Source organism: Camellia sinensis, chromosome 4 (assembly GCF_055761805.1).
Source record: "Camellia sinensis isolate YWXY chromosome 4, ASM5576180v1, whole genome shotgun sequence".
NCBI classification, from domain to species: Eukaryota; Viridiplantae; Streptophyta; class Magnoliopsida; order Ericales; family Theaceae; genus Camellia; species Camellia sinensis.
The window spans coordinates 141,645,912-141,658,572 of record NC_138964.1 but is presented as its reverse complement, the minus strand read 5'-3'; positions in this window follow the sequence as shown (position 1 = coordinate 141,658,572).

The window sequence follows — 12,661 nt, the reverse complement described above, 5'->3', positions numbered from 1 at the left end:
GACAGAGGCGTGTGTAAGAGAGTTAGATTTTAAGAGTATCTTAAAACTGACATCGTTTCTAAACCTCGTTTAATTATTTTTTTCCTGACGAAGTAATCTTTTGTCGCTAATAAGGCGTTGTTTCCCGACTCTCATACATTTTTGTTGCCAATTAATTTATCAATCCCTCCAAAAATTGAACTCTTCTCTCCAGACCTTTTAAATTACAATTGGCTACTAAATTTTACTAGCTAAAAGTGAAATAAATACTGACTAAATTGTTTTTAGTAGCTAAAGATTGTCCATTTATGGACCAAATTATTTTTTAGTCGCCCAAAACCCAATTTTCAATGACTAAACGCAATTAGTGTCCAAAACTGAAATAAATACCAATAAAATTATTTTTTAATAGCTAAAGATTGTACAATTAGGGACCATATTGTTTTTTTATCACCCAAAATCCTGTTTTTAACGACTAAAACATAATCAGTCACCAAAAGTACAATAAATACTGACTATATTACTTTTTGTAGTTAAAGATTGCTCCTTTGCCGACCAAATATTTTTTAGTAGCTAAAGTGTATACTTTTGGCGACCAAATTTTCTTTAGTAGCTAATGCGTGTACATTTGGCGACTAAACTTTTTTTTGTCAGCACTTTAGTCACCAAAAGTGTATTTTTTTTTTTTATAGTGATGGGAGATATGGTGGTGGATGGTGGCCTGATATTGGTGGAGCAGGCAATATGTCTACAATATGGCAGGGTATTCTAAGTATTGCGAAGGATAACCCTCAGGTGTTTGACTTTTATTTGGAAAATGCAAAAGTAAAGGTTGGGAATGGAGACAAAATTCATTTTTAGACTGGCAAGTTGTGGAATAGTAGTAGGCTTAGTGAGGAGTTTCCAAGATTGTTTAGCTTGTTTGTGGAAAATGAAGGCTCACTGATGCAGTATAATCTGAGTAGGGAGGTCATAGGGGAATGGAATCTGGTATTTAGAAGAGGGCTGTGAGCATGGGAAGAAGTAGAGGTCAACAAGTTATGTGAGTGGCTAAGTGTAGTACCAATAATCAGAGGGAACCTGGATGACTATTTGAGGTGGGAGTTAGATCCATCAGGTTAGTTTACAGTGGCATTGGTTTGGAAATGGTTTCAAGTAGCGAAGGGACCGAAGTTGTATGTTACGAATAAGCTGTGGCAGAATGTGGCCCCTCCCAAAATCCAATTCTTTGGTTGGTTAGCTTGGAAGGGAAGAGTGAAAACTTCAGATTTCCTACAGAGAATTAGGGTGTTGGGTGTGAATGCTAGCACACAGTGTCTTTTGTAAAAAGGAAATTAAAAGTGTAAACCATGTTCTATTACATTGCCCACTGATCCGGAGAGTTTGGTCTAAAATTATAAGGTGGTGGGATATGTAGTGGGTAATCCCTGGGTCTATTGAGGCTTTGTTACATTACTACAAAAATAGTTAAAGATCACACTTTGACAAAAAAAAATATCTCCCTTTTATTGGAAGTGTGATAAAAAAAATTAGATTGATATTTTAATCACACTTAATTTGATTAAGTGTGATAATATTCATTTTTTATGTCACTTTTCAATTAAGTGTGATTATATATATATATATTAATCACACATTGTAATTTAAGTGTGATTATATATACACTACCACTTTTTAATCACACTTTTTAAATAAGTGTGATTAGATATATATTTTTTAATCACACATTCTAATTAAAGTGTGATTATATATACACTACTACTTTTTAATCACACTTTTTAAATAAGTGTGATTATATATATTTTTTTTAATCACACATTCTAATTAAAGTGTGATTATTTATATATTTTTTAATCACACCTTCTAATTAAAGTGTGATTATATCTACATTACTACTTTTTAATCACACTTTTCAAATAAGTGTAAATATATATATATATATATATGTATGTATTTAATTAGACTCCACTACAAGAAAAAGCATCTTTGGCAGCTAAAAAAGCACATTTGGTCGCTGAAAGTATAGGTTTTGGCGACTAAAAATCTGTTTGGTTGCCCATATATGGCTTTTACCGACTAAAAAAATTTTAGTAGCCAAAAGCAAGGCTTTTTGGTGACTAAAAAAAATAGTAGCCAAAAGTGAGGTATTGGGTGACTAAAAAGATATTTGCTCGCCAAAAGTGAGGCTTTTATTGACTGAAAAAATTTAGCTAAAAGTGAGATTTTTTGACGACTAAAAAAATTTTAGTAGCCAAAACTAAGGCATTGGGTGACTAAAAAGATGTTTAGTAGCCAAAAGTGAGGCTTTTTGACGACTAAAAAGAATTTTAGCCGCCAAAAGTGGTAATTTTAGCCCGGGAATTAAATTTTTTAACGACTAAAAAATAATTAGTAGCCAAAAGTATAGAATTGGCGACTACAATTATGTTTAGTCACCAAAAGTGGTCTCTTTTTTCTTTTTAGTAAATAATTTATTTTTACATAAATTATGTTCAATAAAAAATAATTATCTTTATATATATATTTTTATATTAATACGGGTCTATGTACTATATAAATAATATATGTTGCATATATAATTATATGGTGTTATAGAGGTGTAGTGGAAAGAATGTATTGTATAAGATTTATGGTATGAGATGGTTGATGGTTCGAATCTCCACAAGAGCAAATGAGAAGTTAGTGACTGTAATTTTTTTTTTTTTTCACAAATGAGCTTTTGGTGACTAAAAGGTTTGATCTAAACGTTATTAATCATACTTAAAAGGTGTGATTTAACTATTATTAATCACAGTTAAATGTGTGATTAAAAATGACCCCTTTTAATCACACTCCCAAATATCACACTTTAATAAAACTTAAAAGGTGTGATCAAATAGCATACATCACACAAAAAAAGTGTGATCTTTATCTGTTTTTGTAGTAGTGATTGGTGGGCAGGGGCTTCGGTTAAGAAAAAAGAGGGGAAGGTGTGGAAAATTGTGCCATTAGTATTATTATGGTCGATTTGTGAGATGAGGAATGATATATTGTTTAATGATGGACATCCTAATTTTGTTGATTTGGAGGACATTGTGAGGACAAGGATAGCATTTTGGGCTAAGAGCAGTCTACCGGGTGTGCATAACACAGTGCATGATTTTGTTTATCATCTACAACAGGTCAGACATTGCTTAAGGTGAAGGGTGCATGATTTTGTTGTTGCTGTGGCCTTTTACTAGGGAGCCCTGTTGCTAGTATTTTTGCTGTCAAGTTATATTCCTGCTGTGTGATGGTAGTGTTTTGACACATTGGGCAGTAGTTGTGTGCTGCTATTGCCGTGTGTTATGTGCATTTCTTAGTTTGTTTGAGTGGTCTTGTTTTGGTTGGTGACTGAACAACCTAGGATTTGTACTAGCATATGATTGAGCTCTTGTGTGAGTGCCAACCTAGTTGGGATTGACACATTGGGTATGATGCTTGAGCACTAGCCCCTTTCTTGATTGATGTATCACTTTGTATCACCTTGTACTACATTGTGGTTATCAATAAAGTTTTTTATTGATCAAAAAAAACTCTCAGCAATCACCCAAAGTCCATTACTATACTCGCAAGATGTTTAAAGTTATAACCATTTATAATTATTATGTCATTTCAAATTTCAAATTTTTTCTTAAATATATATGTATATATTAATTTAAATTAAAGAGATGTTAATTAATGTAATTACTAGAATACTATTACTAAGAGTGCCATCATCTAAAAAATGGCTGTAAAGAGGCGGCTGGACGCCGGTGGTTGGACTCCGGTGATGAGTCAGTGGAGAGGCGGTGGTGCTCAGAGTAAGGAACGAAGCCAGGGTTTTTTCACTGTATTTGTTGACAACATTCCTACAGTAATGGATGCTAAAGCATTGTACAAACTCTTTACCAAGTTCGGGATCGTGAAGGATGCTTTCATCCCATTTAAAAGAAGGAAAGCGACGAACACAAGGTTTGGGTTTGTCCGTTATGACTGTTGTGTCTCAGCATCTGTTGCCATCCAAAAAGCGAATGGCCTGTTTGTGGATGACACGATGCTCGTGGTTAAAATGGCTACCTACGACAGGAATACCAGACCCGAACAGAGCAACCGTAAGCCACAGGATTATAAAAGGAGCATGGTTACAACCAATATCAGGGGCAGTGGTGCACACGTAGGCCACAGAACTTTTGCTGAAGTGCTAAAAGGAGATGCCTCTATCGTGGATGGGAACTCAAATATAACTCTAAAAGTTCATGAAGAGGGCAATGGCTGGCTCTATGATAGTGTTATAGTCAGATTTAATGCAGAGTTTACCACACACAGCATTATGAAAGCTCTGGCAGAGCAAGGTTTGGAGCAGGTTGAAGTCAGGAAAGGGGGAGGTCGTGATATATTAATATCCTTCAAATCTTCCGTTGAGCTTCAGTCAAACATTGGAAAGATTACAGAGTGGCTGAAGGACTGGAGTCAATTCGTGATGGTTTGGAAGCCAAATCTCCATCTGCAGCAGGAGAGGTGCGTTTGGTTGAGAAGCTATGGTATACCCCTGCATCTATGGAATAGAAATACACTCAACAGCATTGGTAAGGTTTGGGGCACCATCCTCAGCCTAGATGGTGATATCTGCCATCCTAAATCTTTTTCTCACGCCAGAATCAGAGTAGCTACTGCATCCATGGAATATATAAACAAAACTATTTGCTTGGAGTGTAAGGGCCTTTCTTATTACATTCTTGTATGCGAAGACCATCTAGCACATTCTGATGGGATGAAGACATCAAGAATGGAAGACTCCGACTTCACAGAAGCCAGCAACAGTGAGGCGGTTAGCAACACTCCAGAGGCAGCTGCAAGGGTCAAAAACGATGGTGATGAGGTGGCTCAGTTGAGTGTTTTGCTCGGAACTGATCTGGTTTGCACTAACGAGACTAAACAAAGGAAAGAGCCTAGTTGCAGTCTCATAGGGGAGGAATTAGGAACTGTGGTTGAAGAGACTCTCTGTCCTGGAGGCTCCATCAGGTCAGAGGGAGCAAGCGTTGAGGGGACTTTGATGGAAGGATCAGACCAAAATTCAAAAAATAATGATGGCAGGTTGAAGCGTGTTCAGCAAGCTCCTTCAGGCAAACCTATAGACGGATGTGGGCCGGGTATTAAGCTGGATGTCAATTTAGCCAGCGAACCTTTTGGAGACCTTGGGCCTGGCATTGGGCCTGGTATCAATCTGGAGGTTAATTTGGGCCATGTACCAAACCAGTCCCTCTCCAGTGATATGGCCCTTTTGCAATCTGCTGGGCGATCAAAACAGTTGGGGCCAAATGGAGTAAGCTTGTTAAGTCTCAATCCAAAAGGCCAAGGTAAATCTATTATTCCTTATACAGAACCACTGCAAACTGAGAGGAAAAAAGGGAAGACGAAGGCTCACATAGAGGGATTTAACAGCTTTGCTAGATTCCATGGATTCAGAACCGCAGCAGCTCTCAAGAAATCTTCCAAGTCTGTTATCTTTAGACCGGCAGCTTCTACCTTTGCTCAGTCTGATTTATCTGAAAGTGGATCATCTTCTAACAATTATCTTCTGGATGAAGCCGAAGCTACAATACAATTGGGGAAATCACTGGGTGTTAATTTTAACGGTGAGGAGGATGTGGTTTTAAACAAGATAATCGAACTTGAGATGAAGGATAAAGCCAGAATCACCAAGGAGGGGACGACTCAGAAATAAGTCACTGCAGATGGGTGATTTGAGTGTACTAATATGTTTAATTATGAAGCTTCTATCTTGGAATATTAGGGGTCTGGGTAAACCGGAGAAGAAAGGCAGAATCAAAAGTCTTATAAAAGACAAGCATGCTGATATTGTTTTCCTCCAAGAGACCAAGAAAGCAGTAACTTCTGATAATGCTGTTAGAAGGCTCTGGGGTTGCAGAAATATGGAATACATGTCTGTGGATCCTGAAGGCACTGCTGGTGGGCTTCTTTGTATCTGGGACCCTGCTGTCTTTCAACTCTCTGGTTGCTGTTGTAATAGGAGGTACATCTTGCTTTCTGGTTCCCTGTACAATTCTTTTGAGTGTGTCTTAATCAACATATATGCACCAAATGATATCTGCGCTAGATCATCTCTTTGGGCTGACATCCTCAAGCTCAAAGACCATTTCCCTGCTCCTTGGTGCATGGGTGGGGACTTTAATGAAATAAGGCATATAGGAGAAAGGGTAGGCTGCTCCAGGAGGGATAGAGGGATGCATCATTTTAATGAGTTCATTGGAAAATGTGAGCTCAATGACTTACCTCTGCATGGAAGAAAATACACTTGGTGTAATGCCCAAGAATCTGAGAAATGGAGCCGTATAGATAGAATTTTGCTTGGACCTGAGTGGCTGATTAATTTCAGAATGAAACTTTGGGGACTGCCTAGATTAATTTCAGACCACTGTCCACTATTGATGATGGAAGATGAAAGAGATTGGGGACCTAGACCCTTCAGGTTTCTAAATGCCTGGACTCTTCATCCAAGCTTTTCTAAACTTTTTGTTGCTATATGGAGCAGCTCTTTGGTCACTGGATAGGCTGGCTACATACTTGTTCAAAAGTTAAAGCATCTGAAACTAGCACTGAAGAAATGGAATGTTGAGGTATTTGGTAATGTCTCATCTGAACTTAAAGTTTTCGAAGAGGAACTTCATGCAATTGATATTTTGGCAAAAGAAAGACCTCTGACTCAAGCTGAATTGGCAAGAAGAAGAGTGGTCAGAGGTAAGATGTGGAAGCTTCATAGGATGGTGGAGTGGATTTGGCACCAAAAATCCAGATTGAACTGGACTCTCAATGGGGATAAGAATACTAGGTTTTTCCATGTTTTTGCCAATGCCAGACAGTGCAGAAACATGATTAACTCTATTGAAGTTAATGGGGTCTCTTATGAGGATCCTCACAGGGTTAAGTTTGAGGTCCATCAACACTTCAAGAAACAGTTTGCGGAGGATTGGGTTACAAGACCTGTCTTGGAAGGGGTTTACAAGACCATTGGGTTAGATTATGTATCTCAACACCTGATCTCAGAATTCAGCGAAGCTGAGGTTTTGGCTGCAATTAAGGACTGCAATAGCAATAAAGCGCCAGGTCCTGATGGTTTTAACTTGTTGTGCTATCAGAAATTTTGGAAGGTCATGAAGCCCGAGATTATGCAATTCTTTGCGGACTTCCATTCAAATAGCAAACTGACCTATGGCATCAACAGCACTTTTATTAGTCTGATACCCAAAGTGGACAATCCCATTGGCCTGTCTGAATACAGACCCATCAGCCTGGTAAGTTCCCTTTACAAAATTCTAGCTAAAGTCCTAACTCATAGATTGAAGCCAATTCTTTCCTCCATCATTGGTGAAACACAAACTGCATTCATAGGCGGGAGGAATATCCTAGATGGGGTTTTCATTGCCAATGAAGTGGTGGATGGATGGAAAAAGTCCAAGAAGCTCGGTATAATTTTAAAGCTAGATTTCGAAAAAGCTTTTGATTCTGTGAATTGGGAATTTTTATTTTCCCTTCTGTCCAATTTTGGATTTGGGAACAAATGGATTTCCTGGATAAAAACCTGTATTACCTCAGTCAGGATCTCCATTCTTGTGAACGGCTCACCCACTACTGAATTCTCACCACAAAGAGGTCTTAGGCAGGGCGACCCGCTCTCACCTTTTCTGTTCAATATTGTATCTGAAGGTCTTAACATGCTTTTGAACAGAGCAATTAATCTTGGAATACTTAGAGGAGTCCTTGTTGGGTCAAAGGATGTTCTCTTGTCTCATCTGCAATTTGCGGATGACACAATTATTTTCTCTGAAGCAGATTGGGATCAGATGGTGCTTATTAAAAGAGTTCTAAGATGCTTCGAAGTTTTATCTGGTCTACGAATAAATTATCACAAAAGTGTGGTATGTGGTGTTGGTGTGGATGATTCACTCTTGCTTTCCTTTGCACAGCTCCTCAACTGTCAAGTCCACAGCCTACCTCTGAAATTTCTAGGTCTACCTCTTGGAGCCAACCCCGGGAGAAAATCTACATGGAAACCTGTGCTTGACAACTTCAGATCCAAACTCTCGGGGTGGAAGCGAAAATTGTTGTCTTTTGCAGGCAGGTTAACACTAATCAAGTCCACCTTATCTAGTTTACCAATTTATTATCTCTCTTTATTTAAGATGCCAGAAGGTGTGGCCAAAGAAATTGAAAGGATTCAATCAACTTTTTTATGGGGAGGAAACGACCTAAAAAGGAAAGTCCACCTAGTGAAATGGGGGGAGGCCGCAAAAAGCATTAATCAAGGGGGCTTAGGCATTAGAAGAATAAGAGATGTAAATGCATGTCTATTGCTTAAATGGTGGTGGAAATTTGGAACTCAGATTAATTCTCTTTGGAGGAGGGCTTTATGTAGCAAATACAAGATAGATGAGGCTTGTTGGAATCCACCGGTAAGTTTCTCCTACAAACATTCTAGAGTGTGGAAAGACATCTTATCTATTGGGAACCATTGCAATAATATTTTCAATTTCTATGTGGATAATTGTCAAATTAAAGTGGGGGATGGAAACAGAATCAAGTTTTGGCATGACAAATGGTGTGGCAACTCTTGTCTTAAGAATGATTTTCCCCTCCTTTTCAATCTCTCAACTGATAAAGATGGTTCTCTTCATCAATACTTTGATAGGAAAACCAGCCCAAATACTTGGAATTTTCCCATTAGAAGAACGATGTTTTCTTGGGAATTGGAGGAAGAAGCTAGTTTGATCGAAGTCCTATCGTCAGCCCCTTCTCTGTCTCCACACAAAGCTGACTGTATTTTCTGGGCTTGTGCTACTGTAAACAGAGGTGAGTTTTCTGTTTCCTCAATTTACTCTTTGAGTAATTCCACACTTGGCTCTCATCTTCCAATTTGTAATCATATCTGGAACAGAGCTGTCCCTCCTAAGGTTTCATTTTTCTGTTGGTTGGCTTGGAAGAACAAAATTAAGTCTGCAGAATTTATGCACAGACTTGGTATTTTAGACCCATCTGTTTCCATCAGTTGCACCTTCTGTGGCTTTGAATCCGAATCAGCTTCACATGTCTTGCTTCACTGCCCCTTTGATAGATTCAGTTGATGGCCTTCTTCAATGGTGGATGAGAGTAAACTTCAATCACTTTGATAGATTAATTTGGAGAGCTATCCCGCTCATTGTTCTTTGGTCGTTGTGGAAGTGTAGGAACGAATGTATTTTCGAAGAGGCTCAACCAAATACTTCAGATTTGAGTGAAACTATCAAAGTCAGAGCTGCACTATGGCTGAAAGCAAGCATCAAGGACCTTCCCTTCTCAGTTGATGATTTAACCTTCAACTGGAGACAAATCAGAGCTGGGATTTCTAATCTTTAGGTTGGGCTGCCTTTGCTGTGTTGGGGATGTTGATCTGGGGATAAGTCAGTTAGTCTGCAGGATTTGGGGAATTTATGCAACATTAAGTCTGCAGAATTTATGGTCTGGTGATCTGGGGATGTTTTGATCTGGTGATCTGGGGATGTTTTGATCTGGTGATCTGGTGATCTGTTGATCTGTTGATCTGTTGATCTGCTGGGTTTGTGTTTGATCTATTGATAGTCAATTTCTCTGCCTTGTTCCTCTGTTAAGCTTCATCAGTAGGCCTTCTTCATTGTCTCTCGGCTTGGCTTTGTTGGCTTTGTTCATCTCACTGCAGCTCTGTGGTGCTGTTAGTCTGCATATGGTCTGATTAATCCACTGGCAGGCCTGTGTTGGGAGCTGGTCTGATCTGTCTGTTTCTGGCAGCTTCATTTTGGTCAAAACACAAGCCCTGCCTGCTGCTGTGGGTGCCTCCGATCAGTTCTGTTTTGTGATGCTGGGTGCTGGTCCTACTGTCAGTTCTTTTGGGCCAAAGAACAAGCCCTCTCTGCTGTTTTGTTTTGGTCTGTGGGTGCCTTGGAGGATTGGGAAGGCTTCTGATCTGTTGCAATGGTGGAGGTTTAATTTTTCTGCAATGTTGCTGTTCTTTTAGTCTGTCTACTTCCAGTTACTTTGTTTGTTGCTTTCCTTTATTCTTTTGTCTTCTTTGTTGGTGCCTCACCAACTGAGCGCTTGGAGCTTCTTCTTAGCTCTAAGCTCCTCTATATTGATGTAATATTTCATATTTTGTTTGTTTCATCAATATAGATTTTGTTTAGCCGATCAAAAAAAATTAATGTAATTTTTTACCACCTACCTATCTAAATTTTTTTACCACCTTTAATAATGTGTTATATATATATATATATATATATATACATTTAAAATCATCTAGTTATATTTGGTATGGGTGGTCATTGGCACATTGGCCCTTTCAGCTTAGCTTGATATTTTTAGGATTTAAAAAAAAATATTTTCCTCACAAGATCGAATCAGGTTAAAATTTTGTACCAATTTAATATTCAAGTTGAACAAGTGATAAAGTGTTCTAATCTTACCTAGTCTGCTTATCTATAAAATATTAATTATAATTTTATATTATTTTAGTTATAAATAAAGTAGAAAAATATATAACATAAAAAAGTATATATACGTCTTTCTGGACTTAAATTAAAACATTTGTTAAAAATCATATTTATTTCACCATTTTATTTTGTTAGCATTCCAAATTCAAATAATAAATAAAAGAATCTAGATAATTTAATATTCATTAAAGATAAAAATTAAAAATTAATAGCTTATATTTATTGGGTTAGAACAACTCCAAGGGTAAGAAGCAAAATGCTTTGCAAGAGGACACATAAAAGTAGCTCTTTATATTGCCGGAGTAGTTCAGCTAGTATACACTCCAACCATACTCTTTATTTTAGATAATCAATCAAACTAACTTAACTAATTTTTTAGAAAAATATATTATAAACATAGATAAATGAATAAATATTTTTTTTTATGACATGCTGCATATGTTCAAGTGACATTTGTAAATATTTTTTAAAAATATATATAATTAAATTATTTTTAAAAATTTATATTAAATTATTTTAAAAAATATTTTTAAATGATCATATTTTCAAATGGTAATATGCAAACACAAAACAAAATCAATTAGATGCAATATACGAACACAAGATCAACCAAAAGAAGTGTACATGATCAGATGGAGGGAGCAATTTTGGTGGGAAACCCTTTTGTCTCTCAATGAAGACTAGATACTTGTGGAAAGTCAAAATCAAAATGGACATTTGTCTCTTCTAATTCAGAGCCCTTTAGAGGAGGAGAAAATTAGTTGGACTAGTAAAAATGCCTCAAGATGATTTTTTGCCTTCTCCCTTAGAGATGCTCTTAGATGGGCGGATTTGAGATTTCAAATTTTTTAAGACCGAGCTTAGTATGACCAGATTAAGATTGTTGTACTCTTTTTCTTTTTTTTTTAACGGGATTCCTCATACTTGTACACCTAATATTTGCTCCCAATATGAACGCAATAGATGATGATAATTAGCCCCACAACTGGAAACTTTTATAATGACACACATCAATAAATAAATAAAATAAATAAAAATAAAAAGATCAAAGCCATAAAAACTTATATAGACCACATATTTTATGGTTTGCCGGTTCTCAAATTTGGGTGTAAAAATAATTGATCGAAAAATGAGTGTAAAATGGAAAACTCTACCTACTCAAAAAATGAATTTTTTAACTGTTAAACTGAAATGCAAAATGAAATTTCATAAGTAAAAAAAATAATTATATGAGGTAGACTAAGGGCCGGACCTATTTAAAAAACTAAAATCACGTCTCAACCATAAATCTAAATTTTACGGGTCAAAATCAAACTGAACCGAATTACACATTTTTCATTACGCTTGTATTATTAAGTTCTTTCTACACATTTTTAATAGTTTCATTAATTTTTTTTTTTTTGTTTACTTTCTAACATAATTCAAGTATTGTGTTAGGTGAGTTTCTTAGTTTGTTTAAGTGGGCTTGCTTGGTGACTTATCAACCTCGGTTTTGTGTTAGCATATGATTGACTCCGTGTGTGAGTGCCAACCTTGTTGGGATTGACACATTGGCTATAATGCTAGAGCACTAGCTCTTTCTTTATTGATGTATCACTTGGTACACTACAAAAATTAAGGTTTTAGAGACAAAAATTTAGAAAAAAAATTATTTTTTAGGAACCAAATATTTTGTTGTGAAAAGTGCCGTCATTATATTTTTAGCAACGAAAATTAAACATTAGTGATGAATTGTTATCCTTTTGGGACCAAATTTTTTGTCTCAAAAAATAACCATTTTGAGACCAAATTATTTTGTCTATTTATTAGTGACATTTTCAAAATTTTGTCACTAAAAGCCTTCTTTTTTATTTTTCGAGACGACCTTTTAGCGACTATCCTTCTGACAATAGAAATTGGCCTTTAAATGTCTCTTGCAGCAAAATTTTCAATTTTAGAGACTAAAACATTTAGTCTCTAAAACTTTTATATGTTGTAGTGCTATCACCTTGTATTACTTTGCGATTATGAATAAAGGTTTTTGTGGATCAAAAAAAAAAAAAGAAAAAAACTCTCAATAGTCCTGCTAAAAAAAAAAAAAAAAAACTCACAGCAGTCACCCAAAGTCCATTACTGTACTCGCAAGATGTATAAAATTATACGATTTATACTTCTTTCTAGACTTA